This window comes from Zeugodacus cucurbitae, chromosome Y (assembly GCF_028554725.1).
Source record: "Zeugodacus cucurbitae isolate PBARC_wt_2022May chromosome Y, idZeuCucr1.2, whole genome shotgun sequence".
NCBI classification, from domain to species: domain Eukaryota; kingdom Metazoa; phylum Arthropoda; class Insecta; order Diptera; family Tephritidae; genus Zeugodacus; species Zeugodacus cucurbitae.
The window spans coordinates 3294669-3298669 of record NC_071673.1 but is presented as its reverse complement, the minus strand read 5'-3'; the positions used below and the strand labels follow the sequence as shown (position 1 = coordinate 3298669).

General features: G+C 28.5%; 1 pseudogene; it reads right to left on the bottom strand.

The window, feature by feature from the left end:
* Positions 1-328: 328 nt before the first annotated feature.
* Positions 329-1958, bottom strand: LOC128923446 (phosphatidylinositol 5-phosphate 4-kinase type-2 alpha-like; annotated as a pseudogene).
* Between the last annotated feature and the right edge of the window lie 2043 nt (positions 1959-4001).

The following is a 4001-nucleotide window of genomic DNA, read 5'->3' as shown; positions in this document are numbered from 1 at the left end:
AAAATCATTATCGATGCAGGGCTATGGTGACATTTATTTTATTAAATAAATTAATATTTTATTTTCAGATATTAGTCTTTATTTTATACCAGCAGACCCCTCCACTCGTTTCTGTGGCTAACGTTTACATTAAATTATATTAGAGTAAAATTTTCAATATACTGAAAAATTCTTACGCATAAAGACGAAAACGTACTCAATTTATGATTCAAATCACAATTTCAATACAGTGACAAACAATTTCTTAACAAAGCAACATTGCGAACCTTACAAATGTTACTATTATTTTTTATATTGTTAATTCAAATAAAATTCTCTTAAATTCCATGAAGTTTAGACATCTTTTGGCATATTGTTCGGGATCATAAGTAGAAATTTCATCGACATTAATTCTATACTTAACAGCTTTAGCTTTAATGTCAATAAAATATATCATCACAATCCTCGTATTCGCTGTTTTCGCTGCGTCCAGACGGTTGAGACCTTTCGCCCTGCTTCGACACGACACGAAAGCAGTCATGTATATCGACTAAGAGCGAATAGCATAGAATCAGCATCACTTGACAATGTGTCTAATAATTTCGTTTTGACTTCCTCCTCAATTTCAATTCTTACTTTTAGCTTTATAAAATTCGTTATAATCTTTATAAGTATGTAAACACTTTTATAATTGCTTTTCTGACGCTTCGCGATCCACGGCAATACCTTTCAAGTTCAAGTCAAGATGAGAACCAAATACATTGCGCATAACCACAAACTATTGTTGACCGCTTTCAAGAGTTTTTTCTATACATTCCCAAATATTGTGGTAGAAGAGTTTTGCCTTGCATTTTAACCACATATGGATGATATTGCTGTAAAAATGGATGCATAAGTTCGATCTCTTCCGAAGTCAAGCTCTTTATGATAAAAAATGTATTATAACTTTGGTAAAATTGTGCATTTGAGTCGTCGATCAATACGTATCGACTGTGAACGAGTTAATGACTCGCGATAGTCAATATAAACCCTGAATTGTTCGAACTACTAAGGAAAAGTATTCTACGGCTTTGAGGTATAAAGTTCTTATTTGAGTAATTTGTTGTAGTTGCCTTTGCGTATTTGTACATTTCGACAAGTGTTTGAATATATTTACGTTTGTTTGTATATTTTCATATTTGTCGGTTTCTGTGTTGTTTCATGGTTGGCTTTTAAATATTACGGCAGGTGTGTGTTAGAGTTTTTTTTTAATTTGTTTTTTTTTTCATAATTTCACTGCCAGCCAAAGCTGAAAAAGGATTAATTAAACAATAATAATTATAAAATATGAAAAAAAAATTAATTAAATATTTGTAATTATAAATTCTGAAAAAAAGGTAATTGAACGTAAAAAAAGATTAATTATATAATAATTATTATAAAATTTAAAAAATATAGTAATTAAATATTTGTAATTATAAATTCTAAAAAAAAGTTAATTGAAGGTATAAAGATTAATTAAATAATAATAATTATAAAATCTGAAAAAATATTTATTAATAAATAATAATAATTATATCAACAAATCCATTCAACTTATCTTTTTGGTTATATGTTTGATTGTTGTATGCTGGTGGAATAATGTTATAAATTAATTAATTATATATAAATTATAATAAAACATCTCAACAAATCCATTCAACTTACCTTTTTGGTTGTATGAGTATACATTGTATCCATAATACATTCCCAAATATTGTGGTAGAAGAGTTTTGCTTTGCATTTTAACCACATATGGATGATATTGCTGTAAAAATGGATGCATAAGTTCGATCTCTTCCGAAGTCAAGCTCTTTATGATAAAAAATGTATTATAACTGTGGTAAAATTGTGCAACTCGACGATTCAATACGAATTGACTGTGAACGAGTTAATGACTCGCGATAGTCAACATAAACCCTGAATTGTTCACGCAAGTTTCGAACTACTAAGGAAAAGTATTCTTCGGCTTTGAGGTATAAAGTTCTTTTTTGTATAATTTATTGTAGTTTTTTTTTGAGTATTTGTACAAGTGTTTGAATATATTCACGTTTGTTTGCATATTTTCATTTTGTCGGTTTGTGCGTGCGTACCATAGTTGGCTTTTAAATATTTACACATTACGGCATGTGTTTGTAATGTTTTTTTCTTAACTTTTTTTTAGATAATTTAGTGTTGGATTGTTTATTTGTTGTTTTTGTGCACAGTGGGTGTTTTTCAAACACAGATGTTTTCAAACAAATGGCGTGGCCCACTCACCGGCTGTGAACATATCAGATATTTTGCAAACAAATGAAAAGAACCAAAATAAATAAATACCCAAAATGCATAAAACAAATACCCTCTAAAAAGGTTGTATAAAGATAATATTAAGAAAGTTTAAGATATTCATTTTATGGACTATAAGTATTTTTTTTTTTTGCACCCGAACTTAGCTTTTTCTTCAATTATTTGTATTGTTCAACTTCAATAATTATTTAGGGAGTTTCATATATATTTTTCTTAGATAAAAATCATTATCGATGCAGGGCTATGGTGACATTTATTTTATTAAATAAATTAATATTTTATTTTCAGATATTAGTCTTTATTTTATACCAGCAGACGCCTCCACTCGTTTCTGTGGCTATTATATTAGAGTAAAATTTTCAATATACTGAAAAATTCTTACGCATAAAGACGAAAACGTACTCAATTTATGATTCAAATCACAATTCCAATACAGTGACAAACAATTTCTTAACAAAGCAACATTGCGAACCTTACAAATGTTACTATTATTTTTTATATTGTTAATTCAAATAAAATTCTCTTAAATTCCATGAAGTTTAGACATCTTTTGGCATATTGTTCGGGATCATAATTAGAAATTTCATCGACATTAATTCTATACTTAACAGCTTTGGCTTTAATGTCAATAAAATATATCATCACAATCCTCGTATTCGCTGTTTTCGCTGCGTCCAGACGGTTGAGACCTTTCGCCCTGCTTCGACACGACACGAAAGCAGTCATGTATGTCGACTAAGAGCGAATAGCATAGAATCAGCATCACTTGACAATGTGTCTAATAATTTCTTTTTGACTTCCTCCTCAATTTCAATTCTTACTTTTAGCTTTATAAAATTCGTTATAATCTTTATAAGTATGTAAACACTTTTATAATTGCTTTTCTGACGCTTCGCGATCCACGGCAATACCTTTCAAGTTCAAGTCAAGATGAGAACCAAATACATTGCGCATAACCACAAACTATTGTTGACCGCTTTCAAGAGTTTTTTCTATACATTCCCAAATATTGTGGTAGAAGAGTTTTGCCTTGCATTTTAACCACATATGGATGATATTGCTGTAAAAATGGATGCATAAGTTCGATCTCTTCCGAAGTCAAGCTCTTTATGATAAAAAATGTATTATAACTTTGGTAAAATTGTGCATTTGAGTCGTCGATCAATACGTATCGACTGTGAACGAGTTAATGACTCGCGATAGTCAATATAAACCCTGAATTGTTCGAACTACTAAGGAAAAGTATTCTACGGCTTTGAGGTATAAAGATCTTATTTGAGTAATTTGTTGTAGTTGCCTTTGCGTATTTGTACATTTCGACAAGTGTTTGAATATATTTACGTTTGTTTGTATATTTTCATATTTGTCGGTTTCTGTGTTGTTTCATGGTTGGCTTTTAAATATTACGGCAGGTGTGTGTTAGAGTTTTTTTTTAATTTGTTTTTTTTTCATAATTTCACTGCCAGCCAAAGCTGAAAAAGGATTAATTAAACAATAATAATTATAAAATATGAAAAAAAAATTAATTAAATATTTGTAATTATAAATTCTGAAAAAAAGTTAATTGAAGGTAAAAAAAGATTAATTATATAATAATTATTATAAAATTTAAAAAATATAGTAATTAAATATTTGTAATTATAAATTCTAAAAAAAAGTTAATTGAAGGTAAAAAGATTAATTAAATAATAATAATTATAAAATCTGAAAAAATA